The sequence below is a fragment of the Crocodylus siamensis genome, chromosome 3 (assembly GCF_052110815.1).
Source record: "Crocodylus siamensis isolate JL-2025a chromosome 3, ASM5211081v1, whole genome shotgun sequence".
Lineage (NCBI taxonomy): Eukaryota > Metazoa > Chordata > Crocodylia > Crocodylidae > Crocodylus > Crocodylus siamensis.
The window spans coordinates 81,969,573-81,981,613 of record NC_143397.1 but is presented as its reverse complement, the minus strand read 5'-3'; the positions used below and the strand labels follow the sequence as shown (position 1 = coordinate 81,981,613).

The 12,041-nt window shown below is 43.1% G+C and overlaps 1 protein-coding gene across 8 annotated transcripts in view; it reads left to right on the top strand.

Annotated features, from left to right (window-relative positions):
• Window positions 1–12,041, top strand: part of AOPEP (aminopeptidase O (putative)) — a 323,793-nt gene that overhangs the window by 151 nt on the left and 311,601 nt on the right. The window lies entirely within an intron of this gene.

Sequence of the window (12,041 nt, the reverse complement as noted above, 5' to 3'; positions counted from 1 at the left end):
GTCCCGGCAGCGCTCGGGGCTCAGTCAGTGCCGGTGGCGGGGCGGGTCTGTGCTGTGGCGGACCCTGCCTGCAGCTGGTCTCGCCTCTCGCAGGTGTCCCGGAGCCTCAGGGCACTGGAGCTCTGCTGGCATTTGGGACCCCGGCTGGTGGCCGCGGGTGCCAGTCTGCTGAGACTGAAAGCAGGTGGCTGGTTTACACCAGGGGTGAGGATTTTTCCTGGGGTCCTACGGACACCTCGTCCCCGTTTTGAGCAGGACAAATGGATGCTTTGCCCCCGGGCAGCGGAGACGAATGCGAGTTTGGATTTGGAGAGGATGGTCCTGCCTGAGGCAGGGCTTGGACTCAGTGACTCTTGGGGCTCCCTTCCAGCCCGACTCCTCCAGGAGTCTTTGGTTCCAGCTGCCCACAGAAACCGTTGTCTCGGCCTGTTCCAAAGCACCTAAAAACCCAAGGCAGTCAGGCCCAGGTGTAAACTGGCCATCTGTGTTCAGTCTAAATCAGGGGTGTCAAACTTGTCCGGTGTCGCAGGGCTGAGCCACGTGCTGGACTGGGACAGCTCCCCGTGGTGCTGAGTTCAGCCGGAGTGCCACATGCAGCACAGGGCAGCCCTGGGGCTGGTGGCATGTACAGTCGCACAGGGGCTGGATCCAACAATGTAGGCAGTACAGGGCATCAGTTCAGGGAGGTGCATGCAGCCCGGGACTTCCTGTGCTGCTTGCAATGCTGGTTCTAGCCCACACTTTGCAGGCAGCGCTTGCCCTGTGCCAGCCCTGCATACCATATGCACAGTGAGTCTCAGGGCTGGCATGTGTTGCATGCTGGGCTAGACTGGCTACTTGTGTGGCATGCAGCACAGGGAGCTGGCACAGGGAGTGTGCTGTGTGGCTTCCAGCTTGGCTCAATACACACTGGTCTCGGAGCCAGTACACAGGTCCAGTGCTATGGGGCACCACATGCAGTACATGTCCCCAATCAAACTGGTGCTTTCATGGCCATGCAGTGCTGGGTCCAGCCCATGCACTGCGTGCAGTGCTCATTGCTCAGACTAGTACATGGGGTTGGTCCAGCAACCTGTGGGCTGGATCATACAGCTCTGTGGGCCGGATCAGGCCTGCAGGCCATATATTTGGCAACGTTGGTCTGAATGAATGGATTAGTGAAGCTGAAGCTATAGCTCCCTGGTTTTTCTGATCAGTGTCTACAGGTAACCTCTGGAGGTGAGTCATAACTCAAGTTGTTCTCAAGTGATGTTCTCATCTAAAGCTCCCAAAATGATTTACAAAAAGGAGTAAGAGTCATTATCTTGATTCTGTAGATGAAGAAATGGGCTAAGTGGTTAAGTGATTTTTTCCAGTGTCTCAGACTTTGTTACTGTCAGAGTGGAGCACTTGGCTCCTGGATCATTTCTACAAGGACTGGTAGAGAAATGCTGTTTCCCTAGCATGGGTGTTGTTTAGGGAAATTCTGATTAGGGAAAAATTCTGTAGCTCTTTTATTAAGTAGATGAAACTTTCAAGCCCTTATAGATTTTGCTGTTAGATGGTGAATGAAATGGTTTTTATGTGGGAGCAGAAGAAAAGCCCTCACTTGCCCAATTACCTGTCTCTCTTGAGAAAATTCAAACCTCCTTGCACTGTGCATATTGAGTGGAAATAACAAGGCTAATTGCACACATCTGTAATAACATTGTGTTAGAGACCGCGGTTTCCTATCACACAAAAATAGCAAAATAAAATCTTGAGGCATATAAAGATGCAATATCTATAAATATAGCCGTGTTAGATGGGGACTCATAAAATTTTATATTGCATGTAGCAGTTAGAGACGGATATGACAGCCAGGAGGGCACTGCCATTTATGTGCTATGTTCATAAGAAGAATATTGTGTCAAAGGCAGGCTGCTGAAAATGAGGGGGTTGCTGGGATTTCTGTCAAGGTTCTCTCCCTGGTCTGTTTCCTGGATCCTAGAATAGGGCTTTTAAAAACTTTTATACTTTGCGGGGTTTGTGGGGGGAGAAGAGGAGGGGTGTCGAGAATGATTTGTGTTACTTTGCTTCTCTGTCAGACTCCTTTTGGTTTGTGACCTGACTGAACAAGAAATAAGCTATTTGCCTTGGATTGGTAAGAAGGACCCTTTCATTGGCGGGATTACAAATTGATTAAATACTGTTAAAAGTATCAGCCTGTTAGTCTTTCAAGTTACCATGAGGTTGCAAATTGTCATCAGCATAGGACTCCTGAACTGTCGGGAATACTAGTGTTACTCTATCTTTTTGGCTAAGGGCAAACATAGCAGATGATTTTTTTTATTAGTTTGATATCAGATGTATTCTTTATTTGGGACCTACGTGTTTAACAGGTTTTTGGAACAGGAAGGTGCAATAGGAGCCTTGTTTTGCACATCAGTGTGATGTCGGAGTACTTCTGGGAATTATGAATGTTTCCCTGTTAACAGGATGACCAAAAGCTTTCAATGTGATGCAGCGATGAAAACGGCAAATACATTTTTAGGATGCATTGAGTGAGGTGTTTCCAGTACAGACAGAAAAGTATTAATGTTGTAGAAGAGTGGTGCTCAACCTTTTGTCCCCAAGGGCCAGCTGAGTGTGATAGGGTGGTCCATGGGCCACCAAGATTGGGGTCCAGCACTGTTGTCCCTCCCTGCCTTGGGGCCCATCACTGCCTCCTCCTGTCCCTGTGGGCCTGACACTGCCTCCTCCCACTCCTGCATGTCAGTATTGGTCTCCAGAGGCCCAGTGCCACCCCCTCCCACCCCAGTGTGTTGGGAGTAGGTCCCAGAGGCATAGGCTCCCCTCTCCTAGCCCCTGTGTGCTAGGATTGGGCCCTGGGACCCAACACCACCTTCACCCGGCCTGTACACTGGGATTGGGCAGCCAATTGTGCGTGTAGGGCCTGGGGTTCCCATGGGTCTTGAAATTTGGCAGTGGTAGAGCATTGCCACTGCTCTGCTGCCAAATTTCTGGACCTGTGGGCTGGATCTGGCCCAGGGGCACCCTTGCTTTAGAAGACAGCAGTGAAATCTCTTGTGGAATACTTGGTATAATCCTGGCCATTGTGTGTTTTGGCCATGTTGAATTTACAATGAAAATAAATTTAATGGAAAAGAGGTGTAGGAAAAGGGATTATCAGGGGACTGAAGAACTGATCTTTCCAGAGGAGAAAAAAAGTACTAACTTGTTTAGACTAGCAAAGGAAAGGCTGGTGGGGGATATGATTTCTGTCTCTAAATACATATGGGTGATAAACAGTAGGGAGGGAGAAAGCTAATTGAGCGAAGGATGATCTTGGCTCAAGAAAATATATGGACTGTACTGTGAGAGTGAAGCTTAGAAATGCAGGAATATAAACTTGTGTATTAGAAGGAAGAAAAACAAAGGGATGGGAGAAAAGATGGGAGAAAATACACGTTGTGTAGGTAGGTATTGGTAGTGTTGCAGGATTGATTTCATAGCCATAGAGAGTGATTTCATTTGCACTGTGCTTTTGGTCCTTTCTTCACTCTGTTTATTCCTATCACCTCGTTGTAGAAAAGTTGGCATCTTGGGGTGCATTGGACCAAGTAAGTTCAAAATTACCTGTAAGAGATATTATTTCAAGCTTATTGGGGTTCCTTTTAGGATTGTTTTGTGCAGTTGGCTTTTAACAGGTTTTGTAGGTGCCCACACCAACTACAATAAAACCTCATTAATTCAATATCAGATAGTTCAAAGTGTTGGATTCCTGGAAGCTATTTTCACTCCCCGCCAGAAGGATAGGTTTTTGTATGCCTTATCTATACCATACAGATAATTTGAAATACATCTACTTTGAAATTCAAAGCTGTTTCTGGTTGTTAGGACCAGGAAAAAACCTCATTAATTCGAAACATAGGGAATCAGAAAAATACTGACTTTGAAATACTCTAAATGGGTTCAACATAAACATACCGATACTAATTTGCAGGTATCCAAATTGCTATGGGTACATGCAGACTTAGTTCATGCTTGTGTAGACCTTATAGTAACTGATAAGAACAAAGTTGAGGGGTTATCCCAGTGACTAATTAAGTAGATTTCATGGGATGTAGCACAAGGAGTTCCTAATATAGACCAGCAGCAATGATCTAGGGGCCCTTTTTCTTTTACTTAGATCAATCTAAGTGTGGAACTGTCCCACTACCATCCCACCAAACCCCTGCAGATTTGGCATCTACAGTCCTGCCAACCCCTTATCCCACCCTGATCATGCGTGTAGCTGGGACTTCTGCTTCCACCTCCTGCCCCTGCAGAATGCCCTGCGTCCTGGCACTTGCAGTCCTGAGCCTTAGCCACTCTGTGTGCTCCCACCCTTTCGGGCACTCCCAGCTTCCAAGGTGACCAATGGCAGGGAGGTCCCCAGGCCCATTGGGCACTGCCAGAACACACAGACAGTGTTTAGCTAAAAGATTTAAATTAGTATTTGCTAGTTTTTAAAGCTTTAAATGTGGAGCATTGTAGTTGATAACAATGATTAGCAAACACACAGCAATTTATTATCTATTTATTTAGGTACGAAACAAGATTTCTAATTTAGCCAAACCCAGGCAGGCTTATTGTGCTATATCTTTCAAATATAAAATAAACCTCTTATCACCAAGGTTGCCTAACATCTAGGTAACTTCTGGTGGCAAGCAGAGAATATGGGGGACACTGAAATTCATTAACCACTTCCTTAGAATAAGATAATAAGCGAATAATTGAAGAAATATGGTATACAACTTTCATGAAAGTTAAACTTAATTCACTGATTTTTGGTTATCAAGAGAATGCATTTTCGTGGACTGAGATACCTGTTTAAATAATATATTTTATATGTAAGAATACAGTTCTTATCCAGTTTATGAGATGCTGACAGAATATAATAGCAACTAGCTTTTTTTTTTTTTTTTTTTTTTTTAAATTAAAGATATGGTGTACTTATATGGGAACCTGGTCTTGCAGGGCTTCTCGGCCTCTTGTGGGCTAAGATCAAGTATTATTCTCATTGAAGTCAGTAGGATTGTGCTGGGCTGCAGGCAAACTCAGTGCAGGACTGCAGTCTAAAGACCTATCTCTACTTTAAAATTAAAATTTGGCTTAAAGTAGGCTGTAAATTTTGAGTGCAATAGGTATACCAGCAGAAAAACACATGCCAGCATTCTTCAGCGGGAACAAGGCACCCTTATACCAGATATGAATGTCAACACAAGGGTCCTTGTTGCAGAATAAGAATATCTACACATGTCATTATTCTGCAATGACTGTTTCTGAGTAGCTGCTATGGAAGTGTGCAGTCCTGACCCCGCGCTCACTGGCAGGTAACGAGCTGGTGCAGAGTGCAGGGAAAAGCGGCCCCTCCGCTGCCCTGTGGCCAGTGTTTCCCGCTGCAGCCACTCACAGCCTATGCAGGGCTGTCCTGAGCAGGCTCAGGCGGCCCCACACAGGCTGTGAGTGGCTGCAGTGCGGGGCACTGGCCATGGGGCAGGGGAGGGGCCATTTCTCCCCCTGCACTCCGCACTAGCTTCTAACCCATCCCTGCTGCCAGCCTGCACCCCACAGGCTCGCCTGTTGGGGCTGTGGCGCAGAAGCTGCAGCCCCCCCACTTGCCATGCTAGGCAGTGTTTGCCACTGCCACCTCTGGGCTGCCCAGCATGCAAGCTCCGGGTGGGCAGCAGCAGCAAACAGTGCCCGGTGCGGCAAGTGTGTTGGGGGGTGGGGGCGCAACTGCTTGTGCCATGGTGCAGCCCCAGCAGGCAAGCCCAGAGCTGCGCAGGGCCCAGGCTGGCAGTGGGGGAGGGGCTGCTTTCCCCCAGGGTCCTCTCCTGCCCTCCCCCTCACCCCCCTTATCTGAGTTTCTGGTGCTGGGGCAGCCACATGGTCTCAGGTTGCTGGCGGGGCGGGCGTAGGTGGGCACTGCTGTTGCGGGAGCCCGCTGGGTTTCCCCTGGATCCTACTGCCCTTGGTTCCTGTCATTTTTGACAGAAACCAAGGACAGATCAATATTAATTTTCTAAATTTTTTAGGGGCCCCGCGGGCTGAATATAATGGCCTTGTGGGCCAGATCCGGCGCATGGGCCGTAGTTTGCCCACCTCTGACATAGACGATATTCCAGAAGACAACACCATGGAAACAAAACGTCTCATAAAAGATGGCAGTAACGTTCCCGTGTGTACTATATAAGGGAATGTGGCAGTATGAGGCATGACAGAATTAGAAAATGGCACTCCCAAATCTGTAAATTTACTTTTCCATACGCAGGCAAAACTTAGATATGCAACAGTGGTTTCTGTTTGGTCCAACAAATATCTGTGTTATGGGTTATAGTATTATTGGCTTTTACTTTTAAAATAGTTTTGTACTGTGCAGATTCATTTAGTATGTTTTGTAATTCTCTTAAGGAGAAATTTAAAAGGGAATAGAATCTTTGGGAGAAAATACAGTGAGTAGTAATCGCTTCTCGGCCTCTTGAAGGCTTGGATCGAAAACATTTAACTTCCAGCTTAACCCAGCTGGCCTATAAAAGTAGTCCAGAGTGGTCTGGTTTGGTTGAAGTAAGCCACTGCTTATACCAAGCATCTATGATTTTCTGTAAGGTGCAAATCTACCCTAACCTATGCATTTTTAAAGTCTTGTGTGGTAAGCAAGAGACGTTTAAACATGGTCTCTTTAATCATTTGGAAAACAACTAGGTTAGTCTTATGTGTTGTAGTATTAAAACAACATAGGGCAAAATCATAATGTGTAACAACTATATGAACAATTAATAGATGGGTGGGGTGAGGGGAGGGTTGTTAAATTTGTGTTCTGAGATACTTGCAGTTATAACGTTTTTTTTAAAAAGGAAAACAAATGAGTAAAAATGCTAAAACCTTTCATTATATCCAGGTAAGTGTCTAACACCAGGTATCATTCTGAGAGTTCCATCAATACAGAATGTGTTGTTTGTGATAGTTTGATGCATCAAAGATAGTGATTTGTACTTTATTGTTCAAAGGCGAGTGGGGAGTATACTGTCTCCATGTATCTACGCCTGGCTTTCACATCTGCATGCTAGGAACTCCCATTGATTTCACCAAAGAGTTTTGATTAGCTGTACCTTAAGTATGTACAACTATGCATACAGTGATGTAAATTTATTCTGTTTTAATCATGTAGTCATGGAAATCACACACACAAGAGTTTAAACATGCGTTTGGGCTTTCTTTGGACTCTAGCACCAGGGTTGAGCTACATTGTCATGCCTCTGTTCCATCCCGACTCCCAGGATTATTTGAATTATGAGGTCTTTATAGAGGTGAAATAAAGCATATAGAAGAATACATACAAATAAGCTTCCCAGACCTACAGCTAGGTTAATTTGTTTTGCGTCTCATCTCTATTTCCATTTCCTCCCATCTCTATTTATCTGGTTTATGTCCTCTCAGTTTTTTGTTAAATGTAGCATGAACTGTAGGCAGTAAACTTCAAATAGGTACTTTCCATGGTGTCCCTGCCAGTATAGAAATGATAATGCCAGTTTTAGTAAATTGTGATCTCATGTGGGTTAAGCAAGCTTTGCTGCAATAACTGGATGTATTTATCCCTATTTGCAGTGGTGGCACTATCTTCAATACCAATTGAAAGAGAGGGAGAGAAGGCTGCTTTGTTTTAAGTTTGATGTCAAATACTTCTTCCTGTATCAAGTTTTGTTTCTTCTCCTTTGTCTTACTGCCGCTCCCTCCCCGCCTCAACTTTTGTCATTTCTGTACAAGCTTCTTTATCCTGAGCTGCCTACTTCCTATTTTTTATGCTTCATGTGCAATTTCTGCGCCTCACAAAAATTAGAGTGAAGTGACTGGGGAAAGGAAGAAAGGTAATGAAAGAATGGGGGATAAAAGCAGCAAATAAAATGTCCCACTTAAGGGTAAATGTTATTTTTAATTATTTACTTTAGTCACACAAAATTGTCATGTTCTGTAAGCTAGCAGTGTCTACTGAATCAAGCTAAATAAGGATCTCAGTCATAAATTGGGCTAATTTGCTGTCTTCTCAGCAGGGATCCTGTTTTTTTCTGATTTAAAAAAAACCCCAATTTTTGGATTAAAAAAGGTAATCCAAAATCCACATTTCCTTTGATTAAAATGAAACACCACTAATAGATGTATCTGTTATATCTGGTACTGTCACCTGCCTGTATATATGTATTTCATGAACCACTTCATTGAATTCTCAGCAGGGATCCTGATATATCTATTAGTGGTGTTTCATTTTAATCATGGAAAAATGGGGATTTGGGGTTATTTTTTTATCTGAAAATTGGGGTGTTTGTTTTGTTTTTTTATCAGAGAAATGCAGGATCCCTGATTCTCAGTTCAAATCAGCCATTTGTTGCTAGCACTAGGAATAGGGTGGAAAGCACTGTGGGTTTTGGGAGTTGTGCATGTGCTTAATTGATTTCACAGAGACTCCTATCAAGTGTGCGTCTGAGTTGTTGCAGGTTCTAGGCATAAATTAAGCATTTGAATGGTTAACATGGCTCCTAATATGGTGGCTTGTATGTATATAATCATTTAAGGCACAGATTCTGTTTTCTAGTGTGTCATTGTCTGTGCGCAATATTTTGGATTAGATTATGTTTACCTTTCTGTTAATCATAGCTACCTGAAGATTTAAAGTGTCTTTGATTAAGTTGTAAATTCTGGAGAAATGTGTTACTGATTGATTGATGTATAACTTCCAAAACAAGATCTATTGGGAGTATTCCTTTGTTAATAAATGTACCTAGGAGATGGTTGTGCTTTTGAATTCTGTTAATACTTGCTTTATTAACAATTTTGTATGTAGAAATGTTGCTCTTCTAGTATCCACAATGCTTATTTATTGTGGTGTGATTTCAAATATACAGTGATTTCAAAAATACATTTTGATTTGGAATGATTTGTGTAATCTTTGCTTTTCTATCAGTTAAGATAACATGATTTTAAAAAATCCATGACAGGTGTGACTTGTTAATATGTGTGATGTCAGCTGGTTTAATCCAAAGTGGATTCAGCTTTTCCACATCCGTTTCCCACTCACGGAAGGGTGCATTAGCTCCTCTGAAGCCTGATCTAAATGAGAAGAAACCATTTCTGGTGCAAGTTAAGTCAGTAACTGCAGAAGAAAACAATAATAAAATATTGCCAAGCTTGAGGCTTACTGTAACATGACATCTGCACATATTTGAAGAGCGTTTCATAAAGACTTCTGAGTTATAGTGGCTAAAATTCATGTAACCCAACCTGTGTAATGAAGACTTAAATTTTATATACTGTAACTTAAATCCTTTTCTTCTGGTAGCATTTTTTTAAAAATTGTGAATGATTGTTTGAAAGCTACCCTTTTTTTTTGGATGGTAAATAAAAGGAAAATTCCTTTAAAAGTATAACTTGTAACTGCTTTGTCAACAGTATCTCACTAGACGCATGAAATGATTACTGACAAAATCCACATAGCTTCTTGGATTTCTGGTTTCCAAAGTGTGTATTTTTGTAGTATAAAAAGGTTTAAAAATGCATCTCGATTTAATGAAAATTTTCTCCAGTCCACATTGCAGATTCTCACAGTGTATGAAATGAATACAGAACTCCCATTCATATCATCAGAATTCTGTATGTAGAATGAATCGGGGAGTGCAATAAAGATCCCCAATGTGACTTGAAGAGATTTTTGTCTTCTGGATTGGTTCTTGGCATACAGTAAAAAGCTGGGCAATTTCTTGATATATAGGTTATATGTTTCTTTCTTAGTCTTTTGTGGGTACACTGGTTCACTAATGCCTATGTTACAGCTTTTCTTGAAACACTGTAAATGGGTCCACGATCATTCTTGTAACTGTGCACTTAGGACAAGATTTTCAAAACCCGCTGCAGATTTAGCCACATATCCGCTATTAAGTTCAAGGAAGTTATGTGGCTAGAGTTCCTATGGGTTTTGAAAACTCAACCAAGTGATTCATGAAACGCATTTGTTAATTAATTCATTAAGGAATCATAAATGTCAACACAGACAGTATTTGCTTCTGATCATACTAGATAAATCAATGTCTGGGCATCTAACTGGATATCAATAAGTATAACTGTCACCTCAGGGTAGCGACTAGCAAGTAGTAGCAAATTTCCTTAAAGGTGGCTTTCTTCACACATTTCCACAATAATCACTGTAACCTTTTGGGTTGGATGTAAGATCAATATTGCTTCACTAAAATATGTTGAAGATAAACACTGAAAATGGATTAACAACTTCACAAAGTGCCATACTAATCTGAATACTTAAGTGGCCCTCAGCAAGTTAGTATCCAAACACTTATTAATCCTAGTAGTTCAAGCAGAGTCCTAAAAGTAGCAAGTACTTAATGTACAGCAGGGGTGCCAAACTCAAATAATATTCAGATGTTGGAATAGAGAATACATTTTGCATGGATAATACCAAGTTGGGAGGGTTACAAGCACTTCACAGGATTTTATTAGAATTCAAAATGATGATCTTAAACCAAAGAAATGTTTGTGATGAAGCTGAAATTCAGTAAAGAAAGTGAAAAGTACTACACTTAAGAAATCAAATTTACCAGCATCACTGTTGCCAACTCTCATGAGTTTTGGTGGTGGTCTTGAAGACCACCAAAAATCAAGAGTGTGTGTGTGTGTGTGTGTGTGTAAAATAAATAAAAAAAAAGAGCTATGTAAGGTAATTATTCTGCTGTACTTAGTACCATTGAGTCCCTCAACTGTTCTCATTTGGGCACCACACTCCAGAAAGATGCAGACAAATTGGAGAGCATCCAAAGGAAAGTAACAAAAATGGCAAGAACTTTAGAAAGCATGATCTATGGGGAAAGGTTGAAGGAACTGGTTTTTCTTAATTTAGAAAAGAGATTGGTGGGGAACGTGATAACAGCCTTCCAATATGTAGAAGGTGGTTGTAAGGAGATAAGTTTTCTTTCATGTCTGCTGAGGGTAGGACAGGAAGAAACTGGCTTTATTTTCAGCAAAGAATGTGTTGGTTGCCTGTTAGCAAACACTTCACATATATAGGTTGTGAAAGCACTGCAACAGGGAGGTTGGGAAATCTCTTTCAATGAAGGCTGCGGTTGGAGTACTGCAGATGTGGACAACATGGAGAGGGTCCAGAGGAGGGCCACTTGCATGATCAGGGGGCAGCAGGGCAGGCCCTACAAGGAGAGGCTACGGGACCTGAACGTGTTCAGCTTCCACAAGAGAAGGCTGAGAGGGGATCTGCTGGCTGTCTATAAACTGGGCAAGGAAGACCAGCAAGCAATGGGAGAGGCCCTGTTCCCCTGAGCACTACTGGGAGTAACAAGGAATAACGGCCATAAGTTGATGGAGAGTAGATTCAGGTTAGATGTCAGGAGGCGCTACTTCACAGTCAGGGCGGCTAGGATCTGGAACCAACTTCCAAGAGAAGTGGTGCTCACTTCTACCCTGGGGGGCCTTTAAAAGGAGGCTAGATAGACACCTTGCCGGGGTCATATGGCCCCAGCATCCTTTACTGCCCGTGGCAGGGGGTCGGACTTGATGATCTGCTGAGGTCCTTTCCGACCCTACCTACTATGAAACTATGAAGGTTTGTAGGAACAGGCTTTGGGTATGCTGATCTTGTCAAGTCCAAGAGGATGGACGAGTGACTAAATGACTTCCTTTCGTGTCCCTTCCAGTCCCTCATTTCGAGTCTTTTGTGAATGACATGTAAAGAACCCTCCCAAATCCAATAAAAAAAAATCCTCCTTCAAAAACCATCAGTAAACACCTGCTTCTCCCCAAATATTGCAGCATAGTTCTGTGGGTCAAGTGACTGGGGTAAAAATGTCTAAATGTGGTAAAGAAATAATTCTCTGAAAAGAGTAGCTGGCTCCCATGACCACCAGTTACTGGCGACTAAGTGCAACAACTCTTAAAGAGCTGCTGCTGCCTGGGTTTTCTGACCAGCTGATTTGTGGCCACTGAGCTGGTCAGTGGAGTGGGTCAGCTGCCCCCGGCTGCCCAGT